Source organism: Cervus elaphus, chromosome 31, assembly GCF_910594005.1.
Source record: "Cervus elaphus chromosome 31, mCerEla1.1, whole genome shotgun sequence".
Classification (NCBI taxonomy): Eukaryota; Metazoa; Chordata; class Mammalia; order Artiodactyla; family Cervidae; genus Cervus; species Cervus elaphus.
Genome location: NC_057845.1, coordinates 26,849,388 through 26,876,720, shown reverse-complemented (window position 1 = coordinate 26,876,720; position 27,333 = coordinate 26,849,388). Strand labels below are relative to the sequence as shown.

General features: G+C 35.8%; 1 protein-coding gene across 5 annotated transcripts in view; it reads left to right on the top strand.

Annotated features, from left to right (window-relative positions):
- Nucleotides 1–27,333, top strand: part of ROBO1 (roundabout guidance receptor 1) — a 443,607-nt gene that overhangs the window by 273,713 nt on the left and 142,561 nt on the right. The gene's annotated exons all lie outside the window — the stretch shown is intronic.

Below are 27,333 nucleotides of genomic sequence, written 5' to 3'. Positions count from 1 at the left end.
TTGAATATTTTCCCCTATACGTAGTAAATAGAGACACTTTGGAGACTGTTGTTTCTAAACTTTTATTGAGCAAGGAGCAAAATTTGAACTGCATATGCCTTTTCTTATTTGTTTTATAAAAACTAATGTTCATCAGATTATAGAAGTTAAAGTGTGCTTCCTGTGGTACATCCAAGTGATAGAATGTCATTTTTTTATTGAAGTGTAATTGATTTACAATATTGTTAGCTTCAGATGTACAGTTAAGTTATTCAGTTATTAATAGGTGTATGTATCAGTATACATCTATACTTCTTTTGTTTTCCATTGTAGTATATAACAAGATATGGAATATGGTTCCCTGTGTGCTATATAGTAAATGCTTATTGTTTATTATCATTATTATTAAAGTTTGTTTTAACAATTGTTACAATAGAGTATAAAATATTTAAAAGAGTTTTTTTTTATGTAAGCTTAGTTTAAAAGATCGTTGTGACTCATGAAAACACTAAAGATGGTGGGAATATTTAAATTATATAATTGCTTTTGATTGTTCCAGTTTTTATGATCAGTTATAATAGCAGAGCTGAACTAAATGATGATGAACAGATAAATGGAAAGGACTTGGCTGTGGAATTTGACACACCTAGGTTTACGCCCCACCTGCCACACAATAGCTACAATTCCTTGGGCAAAATTCTTAACTTAGAAAATGAGCACAGAAAAAATGAACACACCTCGTTGATCGTTTTAGGGATTGAATGGGATTATCTTGTTCATCCAGAAAAGTACGCATTTAGGTCCTTCTTAGTAACTACCAGATTCCAGCTATCCTGAGATGAACAAGGTATTGAAGCTTAGTGGAGATAAAAAAAATGGACATTGAGCTTAATATTAAAGCAATTCAGTCATAAAACCAATAAGATATGTGTCTGTTGCTCAGCTGCTCGGTCCTGTCTGACTGTGTGGCCCCCTGGACTGCAGCACACCAGCCTTCCCTGCCCTTCCCAGTCTGCTGGAGTTTGCTCAAACTCATGTCCATTGAGTCAGTGATGCTATCTAACCATCTCATGCTCTGTCTCCCCCTTCTCCTCCTGTCCCCAGTCTTTCCCAGCATCAGGGTCTTTTCCAGGGTCTTCACATCAGGTGGCCAAAGTTTTGGAGCTTCAGCTTCAGGGTCAGCCCTCTTCCAGTGAATATTCAGGGTTGATGTGTGTAGGGGAGGAAAATTTGTTTTTCCTGCTACCCTTCTATGTTCGCTGGCTGGTGCCCTGTAAATTGGACTGACAAAAGACCGATTAATAGGAAAAAGCACACACATTTATTTAATATAAGCTTTACATGTCACAGAAGTCTTCATAGGGAATGAAAACCTAAAGAAGCAGTTAAACCTGGGAGGGTTTTTATACTAAGTTTGATGAAGAGTAGAAAGTCATGGAGAAAGTGATAGGATAAAAGGGTGTGAGCTAAGAATAGTAAAGTGGATGGAAATAAGCAAGGCCTGTTTGTTCTGGTTCCTCTCAGTGATCCTCCATCTTCAGCAATAAGGATTTGCCTCTTCTCCAGGTATAGGAGGGCATCTCTTACACTTGGGTCTTGTGCTTCAGGGAAGAAGGTGGAGATCAGAGGATCCTTATTCTATCTGCCATTTCTCAAATCCCTTCATCTTAAAATATTCAATGTGCCTTATTTTGGGATAGTGTGTTCTAAACTCTATTGTGTTAAAGATAACAACCAACGTTTTTGCACAACCATTGTATTAGATACAGTTTACTAAGGTGAGTAGAGGAAGAAAATATAGCCAATGGGAAAGGTTGTTTGAGGGACTATATGGTATATAGTATCTAGTCTATATCTATCTATCTAGTCTATCTAGTACACCATATTGAGTGTAGTGTAAACCCACTCATCATGAATTTTTTTTTTCTTTCCTGTCCAAATCTGTAAGTCAGAAAAATCAAAGATTAGCTCTATAAAATACATTTTTACCATTTTATTTTGAAAAGTATTTTTTAAGAGAGATGTTTAGATATTTATCAAAATGTAGATATACATATGATATGGATTTTTTTCATCTCTCTTGGATAATAGTTTAATTTCATCATTTTAAGTAACAAACATGAGTAGAATGAATAAGCATCTATATACTGATGTAAGAAATCTGGAACTGAATTTGTCTTCTAAGCTTTTATATTTCCTAAAAGAACTCAATTTAGAAAGTGCATATTGGGATAAAAATCATTCCTTCTGTGGTGTCACACTGATCTAGTGAGCACTGATTTTAAAATTAAACTGATATGGTTTGTATCCTGGTTTTTGTACTCCTATATCTCTTAGTTTTGCTTTGTTTATACCAATAAATTGGTGATAATAATACTAAATTCATATGGTTCTGGTGGGAATTTATGAAATTAACCTGTAATAAACATTTAGCCCAGTTCCTAGCACAGCATAATACACTCATTAAATGTTAGTGTTATTATTTAACACACATACACACACAAACATTCCTTGCATCTAATAGCCAGTGAGTGTTAAGTATTAGTTTTATTTGGTTATTATTTTAGGTACTATTTTTATATACTCTGGGAATATCTCATATGGAGTGTAATTCTTGTCCTCAAAGATTAACAGAATTTAGTGTTTAACAGTATTGGATTTGACATCAGAATGACCTAGGATAGAATCCTTATTGGCTCATATACTAAGCAAAATATCAGTTTCTTCATCTGTGAAATACTGAAAACTCTTTGTTGTCCTTTGTGATGATTACATGAGATTCAGTTCTTAATTCACAGTCTTCCACACAAAAAATGAAAGATTTGTAGCCATTTGTAGTGAGGGATTAAAAATGATATCATGTATACTTCTGCAGTATTAGAAATAACATAGTGTTTAGTACAATGGACACTTTTCTCTTATAAAACCAAGGTAGGTTCATTATAGTAGAAAATCACTTAGAATTGTGCAAAGACAAAGATTTAAAAATCATTTACAATGTCATGACTCAAAAATGACTATTCGTAACAGTTTTTCTTCTCTTTGTGCCTCTGCTTTCTACATATATACATATTTTTTCTTTTTTGCAAAGTTGGAAACATAGCCTTTCCCAAAGTATATCACTAAGGATTTTATTTTAGAGAGAGCACAGGTTTACGGTTAGCAGATACAAATTATTGTGGAAAGAATGGATAAAAACAGGATCCTACTGTATAGCACAGGGACCTATGTTCAGTACTCAGAGGTAAATCATAATGGAAAATAATATAAAAAAGATGTGTTTGTGTGTGTGTATGTGTATGTGTGTGTGTATGTATGTGTATGTGTGTGTATGTGCATGTGTATGTGCATGTGTGTATGCATGTGTGTATGTGTGTGCATGTGTGTATGTGAGTATGTGTGTATGTGTGTGTGCATGTGTGTGTATGTGTGTGCATGTGTGTGTGTGTGCCTGTGTGTGTGTGTGTGTGTGTGCACGTGCACATTCAGTTGCTTCAGTTACATCTGACTCTGCAATGCCATGAACTGTAACAGGCCAGGCTTCCCTGTCCTTCACCATCTCCCGGAGTTTGCTCAAACTCATGTCCATTGAGTCAGTGATGCCATCCAGCCATCTCATCCTCTGTCACCCCCTTCTCTTCCTGCCCCCAATCTTTCCCAGAATCAGGGTCTTTTCCAATGAGGTGGCTCTTCACATCAGGTTGCCAAAATTGTGGAGCTTCCGCATCAGTCCTTCCAATGAATATTCAGGGTTGATTTCCTTTGAGATTGACTGGTTTGATCTCCTTGTTGAGAGTCTTCTCAATACCACAAGAGTCTTCTCCAGCACCACAATTTGAAAGCATCAGTTCTTCCACCCTCAGGCGAATGTATGTTTATGTATATCTGAATCATTCTGCTACAGAGCGGAAATTAATGCAGCCTTGTAAATCAACTATGTGCTGTACTGTGCTTAGTCTCAAAGTCGTGTCTGATCTTTGTGAGAAATCAACTATATTTCAATTCAAAAAAAGAACTAGGGCACTGATATTCTATTTCTCAAATAATTTGAAAGACTTAATGAAGTAAAATTGGCATGGTTAAATCAAATAGTAGGGTACCAAAGTTAAATGGGTTTCTTCACTATAGGACTTCACAATACTTTTAATATGCTAAAGGATATTGTAATTTTCCAAAGGTGGACTAAAATATAACATTTTCCAAACATAAATGTATTACTTTTGTAAAGCAAATGCATATGAGAGCACTTTGAACTAGTATTTTATAGAGCTTACTTTTGGAAACTCAGTTATACCTATTTTTATATGCTTTCTTTTTTCAATTAACATTTTATCTTAAGCATTTTATTAGTTCTTTTAAAAAACATTATATTTAATGTCTGTGTAATATCCCCTTGCAATGAAATGAATGTTTTAAATAACAAGTCCCAAATTTCTCTTTAGAATGAGTAATGTGGGTAAAGAAAGAAAGTTTGAAATTCAAAAAGAGCAAGTTTATCATAGCCTAACAAAGCTTTAAGGAGGTACATATGAACTGGGGATGAGGGGGTTCTGCAGAAAATATTCAGTCAAAAAGATGTCAGGTGAAGCCATTTTTTTGTTCCTCTAGGAGGAACTGTTGCAAATAATTTCATGGCTCCCTGTCACCCTGAAGCAGATTCTGTTCTTTCTTATATAATTGATATTCCAACTGCTGCATGCTTTTTCCTTTGTTCAAGATCATGTTGAAAGGGTAATTTTTAAACAAAATTATCTGAACTAGGAAGTTGCAAGAAGGAGGTTAGGAAAATTTATTCAGGCAGGCATCTTAATCAAAGAGGTATTTGTTGGAAATATGGTTAAAAGTATACTTGGCCAAGTCATACAAATAGTAACTTTTTTTTCCTCTTTGAGCTCTAGCCCAAGGCTTTAGAAATGAGTTATGAATGTAAATAAATACAAATCAATAGGAGTTCTGTTTTTATTATTTCACTGGGAATTTCTGTACAATTTGAGAGCAACTTGCTGCAAGTTCAGCAGATGATTAAGTTTAACCTTGATCCTGAGCCAGCAAGATTGGCTTACTTTCTATCAGCAAGGGATGTAAATTTACTCGGACACATTTTAATTGGCATTTATGCAACATGTACACACAGATGCTGAATTCATTGAGAAATCCTGAGTGCCATCTGTTTAACTAGCTTTGCCCTCTATTAAAGAACATGATAAAAATGAGACTGGAAATCTTTGGCTTGCTCATGTATTTATCTTACACTATACAGTATTTCCAAAGACCACCTTATTTAGTGTGATACTCCATTAGTTATTAATGCTTACTAGAATGACCTAAAAATATTCTTTGTTTTCTCTTTCCCTTTATGAGGGCTCTTTAAAACAGATTTTCTTCTGCTCTTTTCCTTAGGTATAAGATTATCTTTAAGAAATAGCTTTTTTATGTTTATATATATATATATATTTTTTTTTTAGTTAAGGTAACGTTCTTAGTAAAACAATTGAGATTGTTGTATATGTGGAATTATAAGTGCTTTTTAAATCAGGCTTTTAAAAATTAGTTCTTTGCTTTTTAATTGGAGGATAATTCTCAACAACATTAAGTATATACATGTGTCCTCCCTCTGGAGCCCCCTCCCACCCCCTCATCCCACCCCACCACCCATCACAGTTCACAGACCTGAGTTTCCTTTGCTTTTTAGCAGAGCCCCACTAGCTGTCTATTTTGTGTGCGAATGGTATATGTCAGGGCTACTCTCCCAGTTCGCCCCATTCTCTCTTTCCCCCTTGCTGTGTCTACACGTCATTTCTCTGCATCACTTGTCTCTCTTCCTGCCATGAAAATAGGTTAGATGTTTGTTTTTCTGTCTCTGACTTACTTCACTCTTTTCATAATAAATTTCATGTTTCTAAACTTGAAGGAGTTTTTAAGATAATCACTTTTATCCCCCAGTTGGGAAGATCCCCTGGGGGAGGAAATGGCAACCATTCCAGTATTGGCTGGGAAATTCCATGCACAGAGGAGCCTAGTGGGCTATGGTTCATGGCATCTCAAAGAGTGGGACATGAGTGAGCACACGCACACACAAAGATTGACTTATAAATGAAGTAACACTTTAAATTTAGTCCTCTCTTTCAAATATAATCAAAATGCTAGATGGGACCCAGTTCCAAATGGAAGATTCGTTTGCCTTCTCTGAAAGACTTGGGTAGGTAATAGCAATATTCCATTGTATCTAAATATATAGAACATGAGGAAAGTCTGAAATTATTTTAAAAATGAATGGGGAAGTTTTCTTCTTTAATCATGGAATACCTTAATTTTAAATATTTATATGTATGCATATATATAATAACAATAAAGAGAGTGGTCCAAAATATGTATTTGAAATAAATACAAAATATACATTGATTCATTCATGAGGTGTTAAGATTGAAATCAGATTACAACCATACTTTCCTGATATAGTCTTTTACTAAAAAAGTCACTCAAACCATCAAATTATTCTTTGTACATGTTCCTATTAAACCAAAATATGCAGTCTTAAGAGAGCTATCACTTTTTATAGCTGTCATGATGACAGAATCAACCATTTATTGTATCAGTACAGACCCTGAAGCTCTGTGACAGGCAGAGATTATGATATTGTCTTCAACCTAAATTCATGAGCCTAAGAATGAAATTCCTAAGTTTAAAGGTTTTCAAAATTGAACATAAACTATCAGATATAGTAACAAAATTTTAGATGGTTGTTACAGGTGTGGGTTTAGTTAATATCCTCATGTAGTTAATGCTTAATACAATGCTGTTGCTTAATATATTAATATAATTCCCTTCTAAGTGTTGAGTTTCTGGGGCTGAACTTGCTAGAGAACTACGAATTAAGCAACCCCTCCCAGGTGAAACACTTTGAGCAAATCTTATGGCTTCCAAGGACCTTCAATTAAAGCCCTAGTTAAAACTACTTCAGAAATACTAAAAATCCCATCTCAAATTTAAAAAAAAAAAAAACTTTTTTGAAATTAAAAGTTTTTGTTTTCTTTAGATTCTATTCTAGTTTTCAGTAGAAAATTATAATCTAATTGGAAATCGATGGGCTTTCTTAATCTATTTGGGTTATAATGAAAGTGAAGTCCCTCAGTCATGTCCAACTCTGTGACCCCATGGACTGTAGCCTACCAGGCTTCTCCGTCCATGGGGTTTTTCCAGGCAAGAATACTGGAGTGGATTCCAATTTCCTTCTCCAGGGGATCTTTCCCACCGAGGGATCGAACCCAGGTCTCCTGCACTGCAGGCAGATGCTTTACCCTCTGAGCTACCAGAGAAGCTGGGTTATAATAGCATGAAACAAATTACTTAAACTTGCTCAAATCAGTTTCCCGTCTATAAAATGAAGCAGACATGGACTAAAAAGATCACTAAGTTCCTTTTAATTAAAACGTTCCTTAATTCAAAATAATAAACATATAAAAAAAGTTCATAGAGCAGATTGTTTATCTTTTATTTCTCTCATGCCTCCAAAATATAAAACTTCAAAGTAGTAGTAGTGTCCAACTTTGCAATCCCAGGGACTCTAGCCCATCAGGCTCCTCTGTCCACGGAATTCTCCAGGCAAGAATAGTGGAGTGGATAAACATTTCGCTAAATCCTTCTCTTTTGAAGTCAGTTGAAAATCTATTAGAATTTTTCCTCTGCTTTTAAGATAAAGTACAATTATCTATTGAAAATCCACATCCATTTCCAGCAACATGGATAGATCTTGAGCACATTATGCTAATGAAACAAGCCAGAAAGAGGAAGACAGGTACTGTGTGATATCATGTATATGCAAATTCTAGAAAATTCAAGTTTGTAAAAATGAGAGCAAAGTTTTGGTTACCTGGGAATGAAGGTGAGGAATAAAATTGATGCTGTGTAAGTAAATAAGCTATGTTGATCTAATGCACAGTATAATGAATATACACAACAATATTGTACTATAATTATATAACGTGAAATATGGCTACCATGGCATTCATAATAAAATAAATTAAATATATCAAAGTAATGTGTTGTACACTTAAATTTACATGTTATATGTCAATATATTCAATTAAAAACAAAAGAATTCCGAAGGGAAAAAAGGAGAAAATCCACATTCAAAATATAGGTAGCTTCTATTTTTTTGCAGCTTCTAAAATTAAGTCTTTCAGTGCATAAGTATCTCTTACACCTCCACCCTATCAAACTTGATTAAACTACTCACACTATCTATGTGGGCTGCAAATTCCCTTATGGGCAGACTTCCAGTCTTTGAGGTATAAGGTGAAAAGTTAGGAAATGGGGTTGCAGGTATGAAATGCAGTAGGAGCTGAAGGAAGTGGGAGGGAGAGTTGGCTGAGGAGTTCCCCTGGAGTAGATTTCAACAAGTGCTTTCAACATCGGCAGCATCACAGATGGAGAGATTTCTTAATGGTTCCCAACAGTAGGAACTCATTTGTTTATTCACTGATATAGAATAAAAGGTCAATAAATAATAAGGAAAGCAATTAACTAGGTGGGATTGGGAGATGAGGAAAGAGTAGCATTATTTTGTAAAGTGTGGAGGCTTGTACTATCACACTTCATGATGAATATATGGAAACCATGGTTAGCTAAAATTTACTGTTGCTTCAAAAATATTTCAGTTTTGGTGATGATCTGGATTGATAGGTTATACATTTCTTTTTTATGATAAAGATGATAAACTATCACGTATCTTAGACTATTTAAATTGGAGGCAGTGTTCATGGATTAAAATATGAAAACAGCTTCAAAGCATGAGAAGTCTTATGTACTTGCTATAAATTTTCGAGCCATTAGGGTACAAAAACTAAAACATACAAGAAATTTCTTTACTAATTTGGTTCTTCTTATGTTTTTACTTTTACTTATTATTTTGCTACCAACACTGAATTTATGTGACCATGTAATATAGATAGGGGCTTCCCTTGTAGCTCAGCTGGTTAAGAATCTGCCTGCAATGCAGGAGACCTGGGTTTGATCCCTGGGTTGGGAAGATCCCCTGGAGAAGGGAAAGGCTACCACTCCAGTACTGGCCTAGAGAATTCCATGGACTGTATAGTACATGGGGTTGTAAAGAATCAGACGCGACTTTGACAATTGACAATACAGATAGGCTATTTTAATTGCCAATCTTGACTTTCAGCCAGCTCTTAGCCTTGTTAGAAATGTGGTAATATATTTCTTTCAAGTGTTAATTAATAATACTTGTAGGTGCTGTCAGTTATTTACATGTTTGGGAGTAAAATCATGTTTCTTGTGTCACTTATCATATTGTATGGTGCTTATTTCATCTTCTTCTTCTACATTTAGTTACTTTTTTCAACATGTAAGGATTACCTAAAATCCTGGAACATCATATAATTACTGGTTGTATTTTTTTTCTTTACTGGTTATGATGCTTTGAAATGCCTTTCTTTGATTCTTGCATTTCTAAGCAAATAAGAATATTGTTATTTTTATTATTTAAATGTTTAAAGATGATAGTTTGATTAGTAAAGACAATAAAGTTAGTCATTCTAAAAACTCTATATTTTCAATCAGAAAAGTTAAAACCTAGCTCGTTTTTCCATATATGAAATGTTGGACATGACATTTTATTTTATAGAAGTTAAAGAAGAAATTGGTATGCACAATTCAAGTAAAAACTTTTCTCTCTAGTTCTTCCCTTGAGAACACAAAAGAAAAAATTAAAGAGGTGTGTGATAAGAAAAGCTGCCACATCATTTGTTTAGTGATATTGAACATTAGCTGATGTGTATATCCCAGATTATTATTTGTTCATGTAAACTTCACTTTTTAAATAGTGAATTTGAAAATGGTTTAACAAACAAAAGCAAATAAAATAGCAAGTAGAAATGTGATTGAGAGTAGGAACAAAAAGGTGTTTCAAATTTTATTATTTGCTTGCCTTTTAGTATTTACGTCAAAGGAGTATTTGATGTTTTGCCATGTTTTAAAAAAAAATAGTAAATAATCCTTTACGAGAGTCAACTTTTTGCTCATTAAGACCTCATTATTCCTCTATGATGTTTGCAAGTTCAGAACTTCATCTCTATTAAATCATGTCATTGTCAATTAAAAATAACCATGGATTTAAAATGGACTCTTTGTATACTGGCCTAAGATATCTGTTAAAAAAGTCAAGAAAGCATATTTAGAAGTAGAAAAACTTATTTTATAATTTATGAGGAAAATGTAATCTTGCATTGTTATTAATAAAGAAAATATTCTTATTTTGAAAATAAATATGAATTTTGGCTGTGTAGATTTTTAATGAAGTTGAACTCTTTGAGATTGAACACACATACTTAGGTATAGGAACACCAAATTAACTTAGCATCAAGTTTACTTTAAAAATCCTGAATTTTGCAATGTGAAAAAATATTTATTTTTACCTATAAAAATTTATAATATTGATTTTAGGCATCAAGCTTTTATGAATATTTAAAATTATAATGTCACCGATTTTGCCTTCTTTTGTCAAAGTGAATTATCTTTCATTTCAATTTAGAAGATTATACACTATTAATAGTCCATTTTTATATATTTTCTAGTAATTGATAAAGGATACGTGATTAAAATTGATAGCCAAAGTTGTCATTCTTTATTTAGTTTTTACTGTAACTTTTAGTTAAAGAAGTATTGATTGAGAGAGAACTTGTACTACCTATATTTCAAGGAACCTAGCAAATATTTAGAAAACAGCTTTATCAACATAATTAAAATAGAAACAAGAGTTTTATGATGATCAGAGATTTTATTGACTAGTTGTAAACTACTTGGTTAAAAAAATAGTAACAACTTTCAGCACATAGAAAATAAAAAGATTTTAAAATAGTCAGGAAAGCAGAAGTTACAGCTGCTCCTTGTAGAAAAACAAAACCTTATATACATTTAATTTACAAGAAATGCTGCTGTTCCAACTGGGGTCTGTTAAAGAATAAAACTAATCCAAAGCTTGCCAGCATTGCAGAGAAACTGAGAGGTTCCTTTCTAATTATTTGAGCTCCTTGAAGTTGCTAATAGTTTTATAGTTATTTAAGTTAGTTGTAGGATATTTTAAAGAGTGGGTCAGCTACCCTGGTCCCTAGAACCATTTGTTCCTCATTATAAGCAGAAGTCTTGTAATCTCCAGAGAAAGCTTTGGCTCTCTTTACCCCTTACACTGGATTTTTGCTTATTTGGTTCCCATTTTGACTACTGACCATTTAAAATTGTACTTTGATCTATTAGATCATAGGTAATTTATTCAACTCATGAATATAAGAATGACATTTGGTTTAGATTGTTTTATCTTCAAATGTTACAACTAAGCATATAAACCATTTTAGCATCAGCTTAAATTAATGACATTTAAGCAAATTTTGTCCAAGGAAGATAATTCATGTGTATTCTTGAGGTTCTGTTCATTCTGGGCCTTTCAGTAGTGGCCCCCATTGTAATAGAAATGAGTTCTTTAAGGCTGGCAACTAAACTTGTGGTGTGTGGGCTTAGCCATCTTGGACCAAGTCGTCTTCAAACCAGAATACCTATACATTTCAAAGCTGTATGGCTATGGTTGTTTTCCATTTTCCAGATTCTCATTCTCCTTTTATGTCATTTCTAAAACTGAGGTACCTGAAACCTTGCTTGTGGATTCCCCTTTCTCCCGCACTTGGTTTCCATTTTTGCCCTTCTTTCACTTCTATAAGGGAAATATTGGGTTGGCCAATAAGTTTGTTCAGGTTTTTCCAATATGCTACGACCGGAAATTCCAAGTGAACTTTTCAGCCAACATAATACATATCTGAACATCCTGAATCTGTCTATGGTGCACCTGCAGAGCTATAAAAACCTCCAGGGTGGTGAACACAAGACCAGTTCCAGGGTTCCTAATTTCAAAGCAGAGAATGGTGATTGGCTGATCAATAGTCAACAGCAAATCTTTCAAGCTTTATCCTCAAGCATATGGCATGAGGAGAAAGTTGGGTGTGAACTGGAATGGAAATACAAGTTAAAAGAGTAAAATGGATAATATTAATATCAAATTTGCCACTTAAAAAAGAGTTTATATATCTATTTAAATAGGTCATGCTAGGTATTAATTAAGGGTGGTCTTTATGGTTTGTCATGTGTGTATGTGTGGTACGGAACTGAGTTGTGTCCATCTCTTTTACAACCCCAAGGACTATAGCCCAGCAGCCTCCTCTATCCATGGGGTTTTCCAGACCAGCATACCGGAATGGGTTGCCATGCCCTCCTCCCGGGGATCCTCCTGACCTGGGGATCAAACCCATGTCTCCCATGTCTCCTGCTTTGCAGGTGGACTCAACTGCTGAGCTACCAGGAAGCCCCCATATGGTTCATTAGATGCACTTAAAAAAGACACAGAAATTTTATTTTGAATTTACTGTTTACAATGTACCAGAAATTTTAAATTTTACCGTCACTTAAACTTTCAAGTATCAGTTTTGAGATATCATAAGAATACATGGTCTTCCAAATGATTGGGAAGGGACCCCAGTAAATGGGTTTGTGAGGACGAAGAAATTGGGCCTTTTAGGTGGAGTAGAACAACACGTAAAATGTGCCTTCATACAATTGAAATCATAGAGTTAGGACTTTAAAATAAAGAATTACACAGCAGCTTTTAACTGCTGTGGGCTTCCAGGGTAGCTCAAATGGTAAGGAATCTGCCTGCAGTGCGGGAGACCTGGGTTGGGAAGATCCCCCGGAGAAGGCAATGGCAACCCACTCCAGTATTTTTGCCTGGAGAATCCCATGGACAGAGGAGCCTGGTGGGCTACCCATGGAGTCACAAAGAGTGACTCTTTTAACTGCTGTGAACTGACTTGAGATGCAACTTTGGCCACGTTTCTTATCATTGTCTCACTGGCTAGTTATAGCTCCCCAGGATTTAAACTGGCCCCCTGCACTGTGGATTGCTGGTGTTTTACAAAAACTCACCAAAGATTTACCCTGAGGTTCAGATTAAGAACTGTGGAAATGTGCTCTCTATAAGAGGGAATGAGCCTCCATTGTAAGCAGTTTTCATTTCCTTTGTCTGATGTGAAGAGAAACATAAACACAATAGCGGTAATTCACGATTCAAATTTTTTTTCAGTTCAGTTCAATGCTCAGTCTTGTCAGACTCTTTGCAAACCCATGGACTGCAGCACGCCAGGCCTCCCTGTCCATCACCAACGCCCAGAGTTTACTCCAAACTCATATCCATTGAATTGGTGATGCCATCCAACCATCTCATCCTCTGTCTTCCCCTTCTCCTCCTGCCTTCAATCTTTCCCAGCATCAGGGTCTTTCCAAATGATTCAGGTCTTCGCATCAGGTGGCCAAAGTGTTGGAGTTTCAGCTTCAATATCAGTCTTTCCAATGAATATTCAGGACTGATCTCATTTAGAATGGACTGGTTGGATCTCCTTGCAGTCCAAGGGACTCTCAAGAGTCTTCTCCAACACCACAGTTCAAAAGCTCAATTCTTCAGCACTCAGCTTTCTTTATAGTCCAACTCTCACATTCATATATGACTGCTGGAAGATTTTTTTATAGAGTGACTTTTATTTTTATTGCATTGTTTTATCATGTTCAAGAGTTGCTTCTTTGGCATCTGATACTTCTTGAGGAGGCGTGCATTTTATATTCTGTAAAACGTTGAAAGTTGTGGGTAAAGATAGCAATGGTAAATAAGAATTATAAAATGATTTGCTTTTCTACTAATTTAATCTCTGGTACCTTAAGGCAGGGCTTGTTAGCATGACTCTAGCTATCATGCGAAAATAGGTCTTAAACTTTGCCAAAGAGCTGAAGGCTGAGTGAATTCTCCCAGGGGCTGTGTAGTTTGTTAGGAAAAGGCAGTTCACACAACTACACAATTGCGTGTTTGTTATATTCCTTGGAGATTGAAAGCTCTGTTAGGTACTTGGCATTATTATTCTGAAGCCCCAGACAGCCTGAGATAGGGGAAGATATGAGGAATTAACAGATCTGAAACTGATTATGTTGGGAAATGGTAACAGTGATTTAGGGCAGATTGTCACCAATTAAAGACTTCTTTGTTTAGTGGATATGTCTGTGTGTGTGCTATTTAGACTTAGTTTTTTCCTGTCACTTAAATATTCCCTTCATTTGGAGTTGGGGGGAGGATGTTATAATAGGCAATTTAATTATGCTGCACTAAGATACATTAGTGAGAATAGTTTGCTTGTTTTTTTTTTTTTTTTCATTTTGTTTTTGTTTTTAAATCCAATAGCTGTTTCTCTGGCTCTTTCTGATTACTGGAGAGGTTTTAATGAGATCATTTTAAACTGTGAGGATTTTGCTCCCCTGAGACTGTTACCAGTAGACTCCCCATAAAATCTGAAAACTGCTTTTAGCTCTTCTGTTTAGCTCTGGCACCTTGAGTTTGAGGGGGTAAAGAAACACGTGAATTTTTGTTTTGTTTTTTACAATCACCTTTTTTTTTCCCCAGCAAATATTTCAGTTAGAAAACATTCTGGTCTTTCCAAGGCACTTAAAAAATGACTTTATGAAAGCAAGCTCTGAAAGTAATTGTTTCAAGATCTAGTCCTACTACGTCCAGTTGTTCATTTGTACAACCTTGAGTCCTGTTAGTGACTGACTTCCGGTCCTTGTATGCAGTTGAGGGTAACAGTGGAAGTGGGGGAGGTTGTACTTACAGTTTATAAACTTACGGCTTTAGAAGCTCATAGGCCTATTTTAGGCATTATCTTAAGTGCAATGAATGAAAACTCCTCCACATTCCAGTTCTAAATGACAGTGTTTGAAATGGCGCAAATGTGGAGTTCTTTTATAAACTGCTGAGGAGAGAAATTCAGATCTGAGTATCCATCTCCTAGAAGGCTAATAGTTATTGTTTAGTCACTAAGTTGTATCTGACTCCATTGCAACTTCTTGGACTGTAGCTGGCCAGGCTCCTCTGTCCATGGGATTTCCCAGGCTGGAGAGAATCCTGGAGTGAGATGCCATTTCCTTTTCCAGGGAATCTTCCCAACCCAGGGCCTGAAACTGGGTCTCCTGCATGTGCAGGCTCTTGTATCCCACAGAATCCAGGTCTAAACATGAATCCAGGGTTATCACTTAACTAGCTACAGATAATATAGCTATAGGAGCAGGGGAAATGTACTTACCCTCTCGTATGTCAGTTTACCACTAGAACTGAATTTCTTGGCAGGACAGCCCCTGTTGGAGGAATGAAACAGTATCCCGTTTATCTGTTTTGCACATGAAACTCTTCTGTAAAGTTTTGGTTGAACAAGGCACTCTGTGACCAAAAAAAGAAAAAAGAAGAGAAAAAACCCAAGTGCCTTGAAAGCAGAGATCAACAACGTCTTATCTTATTAGCCACCACCTCTCAGTGCAATGCTTAGTATTTTATTGAATGAATGACTAGATGAGTGAATCACATATCCTTAATAATTTCATGATTCAGAATTTTTCCAGCGTATTTTATCCTGCATTAAGGATTTTGTAAACGTCTGACAAATGGGAATATTCTGATTATTATAATTAGGTAATAATATTTATTATGTTGTTGATTATCTTATATTTAAATAGTAAATTAAGCTTACTTGATGGCAGTCCTGAGACATGCCCTAATGTTTTGAGTTGTTTTCTTTTCTGAACAAAATGACTAAGTGAGTTTTTACTAATTTGCTGCAAAGTATGGAGGTCAAAACAAAAGTTAATGATCATATATATCATATACCTCACTCATATATGGTCACATATATGAATATACATGTATAAAATCAAAGTAGAAGCTTTTCTTATATTTTCAGTTTAAAATTATATGCAGCAAACTAAATTAAAATTTGTCATCCTAATACATCAAAAAAGCAAGAGAGTTCCAGAAAAACATCTATTTCTGCTTTATTGACTATGCCAAAGCCTTTGACTGTGTGGATCACAATAAACGGTGGAAAATTCTGAAAGAGATGGGAATAGCAGAGCACCTGACCTGCCTCTTGAGAAACCTGTATGCAGGTCAGGAAGCAACAGTTCGAACTTGACATGGAACAACAGACTGGTTCCAAATAGGAAAACATACACATCAAGGCTGTATATTGTCACCCTGCTTATTTAACTTATATGCAGAGTACATCATGAGAAACGCTGGGCTGGAGGAAGCACAAGCTGGAATCAAGATTGCCGGGAGAAATGTCAATAACCTCAGATATGCAGATGACACCACCCTTATGGCAGAAAGTGAAGAATAACTGAAGAGCCTCTTCATGAAAGTGAAATAGGAGAGTGAAAAAGTTGGCTTAAAGCTCAATATTCAGAAAATTAAGATCATGGCATCCGGTCCCATCACTTCATGGCAGATAGATGGGGTAACAGTGGAAACAGTGGCTGACTTTATTTTTCTGGGCTCCAAAATCACTGCAGATGGTGATTGCAGCCGTGAAATTAAATGATGCTTACTTCTTGGAAGGAAAGTTATGACCAACCTAGATAGCATATTAAAAAGCAGAGACATTACTTTGCCAACAAAGGTCCGTCTAGTCAAGGCTATGATTTTTCCAGTTGTCATGTATGGATGTGAGAGTTGGACTGTGAAGAAAGCTGAGCACTGAAGAATTGATGCTTTTGAACTGTGGTGTTGGAGAAAACTCTTGAGAGTCCCTTGGTGTGCAAGGAGATCCAACCAGTCCATCCTAAATGAGATCAGTCCTGGGTGTTCATTGGAAGGACTGATGCTGAAGCTGAAACTCCAGTACTTTGGCCACCTGATGCAAAGAGCTGACTCATTTGAAAAGACCCTGATGCTGGGAAAGATTGAGGGTGGGAGGAGATGGGGATGACACAGGATGAGATGGTTGGATGGCATCACCGACTCGATGGACTTGGATTTGGGTAGACTCCGGGCGTTGGTTATGGACAGGGAGGCCTGGTGTGCTCTGGTTCATGGGGTCGCAAAGAGTCGACACAACTGAGCGACTGAACTGAACTGAACTGAATAATTATAATATAGATTAATTGATGGAGAGATATGAGTTACCAATTGAGATTTGGAATATGGTGGCATAAAGGTTTAAACAGGTAAAATTGAGTCCTGCCTTAAATACTAAGGGGTGGAATTTAAAACCATATTATTTTTTAATCTATAAAGAAATATTCTTATTAATCTCTTAAATTATCTAGTTTTATATATATTTTAAGATATATAGTACATGTGTATATATATAAAATACATATATGCACATGTATATATACATGTGAGGATTTCCTAGGTGGCACAGTGGTACAGAATCCACCTGTCCATGCAGGAAACGCGGCTTCAATCCCTGGGTTGAGAAGATGCCCTTGGGTAGGAAATGGAAACCCACTCCAGTATCCTTACCTAGAGAATTCCACAGACAGAGGAGCTTGGTAGACTACAGTCCCTGGGGTCACAAAGAGTCAGACATGACTGAGCATCTAAGCACACACATATATTGTAATATATACCTTAAATGGTATACGGTTATGTATCATATACTTTAAAATAGCATGTTCAAAAAAAAAGAAAAATAAAATAGCATGTTCAGTTCCTCGAAACATTAACCTGGGTATCATTTTTGGCATCTTTCTTTCAACTTCAGTCACTCAAGAAGCTATTTTGTTTTTTACTTCTAGCACATATCTCATTTTCCTTTTGCACTTATTCTGTGTCATTGTAGTTGTGTAAAACCATCCTCATTTTTTCCCTTAATTACTACAATTGGTCTGTCCACTTCAGTTCTTATTTCCCTCTTCCTTTCATTGTCAGAGCCACTAAAATGAATATTTAAGTATGATAATTCCAGCCTGCTTAAAAACCACTGAAGTGGCTTTCCATGGGATTGGAAGTAAAAGCTGAACCTTTATCAGAAATGCTGTGGGTAGTAAATCTGGTACCCCCTTCCCCTACCAATGTCGTGGTGTACCGTCAACCTGTCCCACTAAGCAGAGTATGAGTTTTTTAAAGACTCTTTCTTCAACCTAGATTATTTCCCCTGCCTGCAGTTCACTTCTCTAGGATAAGTTCTACTCATTTTTCAGGCTTCAGTTTAACTGTTGTTTAAATTATCTCCCTTATTAGTTTCTCACACAGCAGTGCTGTTCTTTTCCTTCACGGCATGTATCACTTTTATAGTTGTGTATCTGTGTGTGGGTTTAGTTGACTGTTGTCTGTCTCTCCCTGATACCTTGGTCACTATGAACGTAGGACTTCTCCTAATGTTAGCGCTCTTTCAGATGCTTAGCTTCAGAATACTTAGCTTCAGAAGGTGTATGGTCAACATTTATGTTCTGAATGCTTGCTACGTCTTGGGCATTGTTTTAGGCACTGGTAACGTAGATTGATAAAAACAAACTTCTTGTTTTCATGGAGTTGACAGTTAAATACAAAAAGCCAGACAGTAAACAGATAAGTATATTCCTTTGATCAAGGACTATCACAGTGCAGGATGCTAAGCAGAAAGTTGGATTTTATGAGAGAAAGAACACATGTCTCTCTTGCCCCAATCAGGGTCCCATACCTCAGATAGCCTCATTCTGTCTGTGTTTTTTTAACCCTGCCAGGCTACTCCTGAATATGACTTTTGCTCTGGCACTTAGAAACCCTCATCAATGGCATTCTTTGTCCTCCTTTCCACTTGTACCAGCAGCTGAGAAATTTGGCAATTCCTTACATAGTGAGTAATAGTAATACTTCTTTGCAGATGTAATGCACTATATAAATGGCAAGTCCTGTATAAACACTAAATAATTAGTCTTTGTAATAACCCTAATAAAATAGGGTGTAAAATTCTCTGTTTTGTGAGGAAATAACTGAGCCATTGTGAATATATCTATTAAAATTGTGGGCTAGTAGCGGGATACATGTGGTTACTCTGAAATCCCTGACTTCTGTTTTTTTGACTCCTAAATAAGCACTATCTACAAATGGTGTTTTACAAATGCTGCATTTTTCATTAATAAATCCACTTAGATTATAGTTGAAAGTGTGTAAAATTCAAACATCTAGTAAGCTACTGACAACTTTAAGTGAGAACATATGATTTTAGTAACCTAACTCTGGCAGTTCATTTTTTAAATGATCTCCCAGATAGCAAGTCTGTTGAATATTAACTGTTTAAGTGTTGATACTTATTGAGCCACATACACCTTTCCCTGGAATGCATCATGGGTTTAATGTAAGTCGAGTATGTGATGTGAGTTGAGTATGCCAAACTTCCTTCCTCTCTGTCTTGATGACTTGTTGCCAGTGTAATAAACTCTAGGGTGCATCTTGAACCACACGTGAGTCCTGAAGTTGAATAATGAAACCAGAAAGCAATGACTGCAACGAGCCATGAGGACTTTTCCTAGAAAGTGTCACCATTTTGCTGCCCATGCTTCTGCAGAATGGGAATGTAGTTTCAGCTTGGACCCATCCTGGAATTCTAGTCATTAAAAGAGCAAGGATGGCTTGTCCCCATTGCTGCCACCCAGCAGGGCACAGAGGCATACAGTTGTGTTTAAGCCTGTTGCTCCATTCTGTGTTGTTTAAAACAAAAACCATTGGTATAGACATATATACACTATTGATACTGTGTATAAAATAGATAACATATGAGAACCTGCTGAATAGCCCAGGGAACCCAACTCAGTGTTCTGTGGTGACCTAAATGGGCAGGAAGTCCAAAAAGGAGGGGATATACATGTATACACATACATATAGGTGATTCACTTTGCTGTAGAGTAGAAATTAACACAATATTGTAAAGAAATTATATTCCAATAATTCTTTTTAAAGAACAAAGCAAAAAATAATATATTGCTATTAATTACTTTCATTTTGGTATTAACTTCTCTATTTGCAGGGCTCTGTATTCACTGCTAGTTAAGACTGAGTGATACTTGAAATCCGTCCTTCAGTTCAGTCCAGTTCAGTCGCTCAGTCATGTCTGACTCTTTGCGACCCCTTGAATCGCAGCATGCCAGGCCTCCCTGTCCATCACCAACTCCCAGAGTTTACTCAAACCCATGTCCATCGAGTCAGTGATGCCATCCAGCCATCTCCTCTGTCATCCCCTTCTCCTCCTGCCCCCAATCCCTCCCAGCATCAGAGTCTTTTCCAATGAGTCAACTCTTCACATGAGGTGGCCAAAGAATGAGTTTCAGCTTCAGCCATCAGTCCTTCCAATGAACACCCAGGACTGATCTCATTTAGGATGGACTGGTTGGATCTCCTTGCAGTCCAAGGGACCCTCAAGAGTCTTCTCCAACACCACAGTTCAAAAGCATCAATTCTTCGGCACTCAGCTTTCTTCACAGTCCAACTCTCACATCTATACATGGCCACTGGAAAAACCATAGCCTTGACTAGACGGACCTTTGTTGGCAAAGTAATGTCTCTGCCATCTTTACTATGTTACTTTTTCAGAATGTATACTTTTTTATTTAAGTACTGCTTTCTTATGGTAGAGCATAAGAGGTTTGTGAATCTTTAAAAGCTTCAGGAGTTGAGAAAATAAGTGCTTTAAACAGCATATTTTCTTCCAGGATCTTAAGCAAAGCATAATTTAAGGTTTCAAAATAAAGTTGCATGCTATAAATATCACAAGTGGGAGATGATGTAATTATTGAAGAGCATTCATAAGTATATATTCAAATTTTAAAAAGTAAATGTGCACCCTTTTAGAAACAATCATGACTAAATCATAACTTTATACAGAATTGATGTGTGCATGCATGACTTTAAAAATCAAATGCCTTAGCTTTAGAATATGATGCTATAAAGATAATACTTCAGGAAAGATTATTTTATATGTTATCATTTTAGTTTTTTCAATTGGTTAAAATATCTTTCTGTACATTCATCCCTTTGTTGAAATGCTTTTATAAGTTTGGAATATAGAGTAAGTGTTGTAAGTTTTATAACTTATAAGTTTATAAGTTTTATAAGTTTGGAATTATGATTTTATTTTGAGAAATGTTAAGGCGTTCTGAAAACTTTTGTACCCCAGATAACACTTTGTTCTTCTGGGTAATGTTGTGAGCTTAAAAAATAAGAATGCAAATAGTTATAAAAGCATTGTTGATACACTTCCATAGCTGGATCCTAAAGGATATATCTGAGTACAAAGTAACCTGCAGTAAATCTTACTATATGATGACCATACAATCTTATTGTATGATGTATAATCTTAACTGTTTCCTGACAAGGTTAAGATTAATGTTGTTTCTTGACCTACTTCCCCATTTATGTAAACTGCACCACAAGAAAAATACAAAGCCTATGCCAGTTTTCATAAAAGCTTGGCACAGATGCCAAGCACAAAGTATGTGCTCAGTACAAATGTGTTAAAATGGGCATGATAGTTATTTTAAAATTAAGTTCCATTTACTTGAGTTAACTAGGCATTTAGATAGAGAACTGAAAGTGTCAAAGGGGTAATATAGTCTCTGCCAGTTAAAGACAAGATAAGCAATTAGTGATTTTGAAAGCAGTTGAAGTGGTACATTGTAACCCAGGCAGCCTGTCTCTGAGCATGCTTGAAGTTGTCCTCTTTGGGAATATACTTCCTCCTTTACTTTCTCCTCAACTATGCCCTATTTTTAAGGGTTTCATTCATTTTTTTTTCTTTCCCCTGTCAACAGCTTACTCCTATTTGCTGTGAGGCTTCATTTCACTGACACAGTAGTCTTTTTAAATAGAAAGACAAAATCCCAGGACTGCATATTATCTTCCTCTGCTTTTCCCAAGACACTCACTTCTAATTAAAATGTCCATATTTAATTAAAATGCATATTATTGTGCAGCTTTTTCAATCATTTTGTTGTTGAAATAGAAGAATAAAAGCATGACATATGTAGTAAAAGTGTGACACATGTCTTCTGAATGATTTCTAATTCTCAGTATGCCACTGAAAATATGCATTGGCCTCTTCCACACGTGGAAAAGTCTGAGAAAATACGAAAATACAGAATATGTTCAGAGGTAGCCATTTGTTTAAGTGTCAAGAAGGATATTTCTCATGCAGCTTCTGTTCTGAAGGGAAGAGGCTGAAGTATTCATTATAGCTATGTATTTAGAATTGTGCACGTGCCATTAAGACTAGATGTAATCAAGTTGATCGAAAAGTGTCCTTGATAGACTCTGCTCCTATCTTTACAAGTTCCTTATTCGTAAAATGAAACTAATAAAGTCACTTTTTGATAGCTTTGGTATGAGGATGAAATGAGTGGATACCTGCCATGGTTCCTTATATAGTAAGTGTCCAATAAATGTCATTCGTTGCTAACATTATTATTATACTGCTAACATTATCATTATTATTATTTATGTGATGAGCTTCTCTCCTCCTGAGGAGACTTAGATGATTAATTTCTAAAAGAAGAAGTTCGCATTCTACATCTCTTAGTCCCCTAACCTACACCAGGAGAAGGCAATGGCACCCCACTCCAGTACTCTTGCCTGGAAAATCCCATGGACGGAGGAGCCTGGTTGGCTGCAGTTCATGGGGTCGCGAAGAGTCGGACACGACTGAGCGGCTTCACTTTAACTACACCAAGATTCTGAAATTCACGTAACCAGAGTATTATAGTTCACAGCTGTTCACCACATGATTAGGAAACAAAATCAATTTTAGGAGCATTTGAGCCTCAACAAAATCGGGTAGTCATGAGACTGCAGTGCACTGATGTACAATCACTGGTAAATCAAACCTTCTGTAATAATGAAGTGGATTTGCTGCAAATAGATTAGACAGGAAAATTGCATTTTACAGTAAAATGGTGACAAGTAAAACATTTTAAAAAGAGAACTGCCTTGAAAATCAGGATGCAAATGTTCTCTTTTGGTCTCTTCCTGACAAATAACACAGGCTAGTGACAAAGCTGGGACTCAGTTGCCTCTAATTGTGGGATGAATTACATGTTATCAAAGACCACTGCCCTTTCTGTAATTTTATGCTTCATTCAGTTCCAAGATTTCCCACAATGTGTGTGTTGCAAATATTAAAATCTCCATAATACTTAAAGTTTCTGTTTAACTTATTTTTTCACTTTGCCACGTGTCTTTTCAATATTAGCCAAATAGGTTGCCAAGTCACCACTGAATTTTAGAACCTTTTTCTGAAAACATATTCAGTTAATCTGAGAACTGCATTACAATTGATGTATGGCTTTTCAAAAAGAAAAATGATTATATGTTTTGTTTTAAAGAATAAACTTTTAACTGGTCATTCTTTTTAAACCAAAAAGTTTCCTGAGAGACAAAGATTCGGTGAAGCTTATGTTTTTTTTTTTCCCCCCAATTTAACAGAATGAAGAAAAATGAAAAGGAGTTGAGCCAAATGACATGTACCAACCTGTAAACATAAAACAATTAGATAAATATGGAAGACATATAATAATTAGACGGAACTGGGATTTAACAGTTTTTAAGTGACATATACTTGAATCTATTATATATGCTATTTACTCTCTTTTAATATTTAAATTGATATTAAATCTTGTTTTCAAAAGTTAGTCCCATATTTTAAAATTTCATACTACTCAAGTCAAAAAACATTTGAAAATATACACTTCAATCAATAGAGAAGTTAAAGAAAAGGAGATTTTTTAAGAAATATCTATTTGTGATTTTACTCATGGATATGATTAATTTTTCTGCCAAGACATTGCCAATCACTTGAATTCAGTTTTTATTTTAATCACTTAAATACACACATGAATTAAGAAAATTGGATAATTTAACTAAAAGTTCATATAATTTTATAATGTGACACATACTTTCTTTTTTTTCCCCCAAAAGGAAATGTTCAGGACAAGTAAGAAGAAAAGCTGCTTTTATAGAAGAGAGAAAAAAACTTAATTTCATCACTTTATGCAATGTTGGCTGTAGCCATTGGCAATGCTGGAGTTTTATGTTTTACAGCTGCAAAAATAATTACATGAGCATTATCTAAGCAACAATCTTTAATGGATTACATTTTGTTAGCTTTTCATTATATACTGTAAAAACCCAAAAAACATAGTAAATGGAAAAAAAATCCTTGATTTATCTGACTTAGACCTTTGATATTTTTGAAAGACATTTTATTATTCATTGGTTTATTTGAGATATGATCTCAATTTGTAAATAAAATATAGTGTTACTAAATTGGGTTTTAGCTCACCAAGCAGAAAAGTTGTACAAATTATTTATTTTTATTTGAAAATTATGTTACTTTTGCATGTATCAAGAGTTTTAAATTTTTTCAGAAGTCTTATCTTAGATTAATAATGTGATCCAGCAAAAGCACATGCTATTTGTTAAGGTCAATTCATTTGCTTTTTTTATAAACCTTACATTTTATTTGTGGCATATTCTTAACTCATAATAGTAACATAAGTTCATAGATGGTAGAAGTCTTTGTACTCTGTTCATTTATGTGCTAACAGGAGCTGCAAGTTTCAGTTCAACATGGTTTATCTTTGTCTCTATATAATAGACATTTTATTACAATTAAATATTGTATCTACTGAAGTTAGACTTACAGCAGTGTGGTGTGATCATATTTCCTTTTACTCTTCTTTCCAAAGATGGAGAGACAAGTCTCCTCCTTAAGTGGTATTTCCAAGTGTTAATATTGTTCTGTTGTGCCCAGGTTTTCTTAATAGATAGATGAAAAAAATGGTTTTGTTTGAGTGGATATTATGGCTTACTCAGATATATGCACACAGTTAGCTGGCATCAAGGAGGGAAAAGCAGAGAATGACAAGAATAAAGTATTAGGATTTTGTAAGCCTCTAAGCTTATTTGTGGGTTTGAAACCAAAATTTAATGGTGACTTTTGAAATCATAGGTTTTTTTTTTCATTGTTGTACTTCATCCATGAAAATATTTTAAAATGCCATTGAAATGGAAAGACATTCATTCCAGTACAGAGTTGTAGTATCAGATATTTAACTCAATAGATTTTTAAAGATAAATAATATTTATCATTTCAAATCTATGTACTTAACATACCAATGAACATTTTGAGTATCAGGTTAAACTACTAAAATTAGTCACCTTTTATTATACATTGGGGGAAAATGGGAGAAAGGTAGCTGACATTTTTGGACTTATCATTGAAGTGTGCATCTGCATGCCTGCTTTGTAAACACGGAAACAAAGTAGTAAGTAATGTGTTTGAGTTTACCTACTCTGTAAGCAGCAGAGCTGTGATTTCAGACTAATGCCAAAAATTATGATTTCTTGATGTTAACAAGATAATGAGGACAGTTATACTTTATTAACTCTTTTTCAAATACATGTCTGATTTCCACATTTTATTCCAATAATCACAAACTGAATAATGCTGTTTCCGAGTTTGTTAGTATTATATTAGTGTCCATTTGAGCTTATAGTATGAACAGTTTCCTCTTCTGAAAAATATGTTCAGTAATATAAATGATGTTGATAATATCTCTCATTCTGAGCAGGTTTGAGAATTAAATAAACTAATATTTTGTTGTTGTTGCTTCGTCACCCAGTCATGTCCAGCTCTTTGTGACCCCATGGACTGCAGGACGCCAGGCCTCCCTGTCCCTCATCGTGTCCTGAAGTTTGCCCAAGTTCATGTCCATTGCATTGGAGGTGCCTTCCAGCCATCTCATCCTCTGATGCTCTCTTTTCTCCTTCTGCCCTCAGTCTTCCCCAGCATCAGGGACTTTTCCAATGAGTCATCTGTTCACATCAGATAACCAAAATACGGGAACTTCAGCTTCAGCATCAGTCCTTCCAGTGAATATTCAGGGTTGATCTCCCTTAAGATTGACTGGTTTGATCTCCTTGCTGTCCAGGGGACTTTCAGGAGTCTTTTCCAGCACCACAGTTTGAAGGCATCAATGCTTTGGTGTCCTGGCTTCTTTACAGTCCAACTCTCACAACCGTTCTTGACCACTGAGAAGACCATAGCCTTGATTATACAGACCTTTGTCGGCAGAGTAATGTCTCTGCTTTTCAACACACTGTCTACGTTTGTCATCACTTTCCTGCCAAGAAGCAATTGTCTTCTGATTTCATGGCTGTAGTCACCGTCCACAGTTATTTTGGAGCTCAAGAAGAGGAAATTTGTCACTACTTCCACCTTTTCCCCTTCTATTTGCCATGCAGTAATGGGGCTGGATGCCATAATCTTAGTTTCTTTTTTAATATTTAGTCTTAAGCTTGCTCTTTCACTCTCCTCCTTTACTCTCATCTTTAGTTCCTTTAGTTTAGGCTCTTTAATTCCTCTTTGCTTTCTGCCATTAGAGTGGTATAATTCACATATCTGAGGTTGTTGATATTTCTCCTGCCTATCTTGATTCCAACTTGTAACGCATCCAACCCAGCATTTCTCATGATGTGCTCAGCGTATTGGTTAAACAAACAGGGTGACAACAGACAGCCCTATCATACTCCTTTCTCAATCTTGGACCAATCAGTTGTTCCATACAGGTTTCTAACTGTTGCTTCTTGCCCTGCAGACAGCTTTCTCAGAAGACAGGTATTCCCATCTCTCTAAGGGTAGTTTGTCATGATCCACACAGTCAAAGGCTTTAGCATAGTCGATGAAACAGAGATAGATGTTTTTCTGAATTCCCCTTGCTTTCTCTATAATCCAACAAATGTTGGCAATTTGATCTCTAGTTCCTCTTCCTTTTCTACACCCAGGTTGGACATCTGTAAGTTCTTGGTTCTCATAATGCTGAAGCCTAGCATGCAAGATTTTAAGCGTGCTCTTAACTAGCAGGGTAGATGAGTGATTGTCCGATGGTTAGCACATTCTTTGATACTACCCTTCTTGAGAACTGGGATGAGGATTGACCTTTTCTACTCCTGTGGCCACTGCTGTTTCTTCCAGATTTGCTGACATAATGAATGCAAAACCTTGATGGCATCATCCTTTAGGGATTTGAATAGTTCTGCTGGAATTCGATCACATTCACTAGCTTTATTAACAGCAGTGCTTCTTAAGGCTCACTTGACTTCTCACTCCAGAATGTCTGGCTCTGGGTGACTAACTGCACCACCATGGTAATCCAGTTCATTAAGATCTTTTTTATATATGTCTCCCATGTGTTCTTTCCATCTCTTCTTAACCCCTTCAGCATCTACTAGGTCTCTGCCATTTGTATCCTTTATTGTGCCCATCTTTGGGTGGAATGCTCCCTTGATGTTTCCAGTTTTCCTGAAGAGGTCTCTAGTCTTTCTGCTTTTGTTGTTTTCTTCTATTATTAATACGTACCCCCTACCAAATCCACAAAAACTTAAAAGTACGGAACTCCAAAATGACATTGTTGGTAGCAATGCTGGTGTCATCACTGCTGCCTTTTAACATT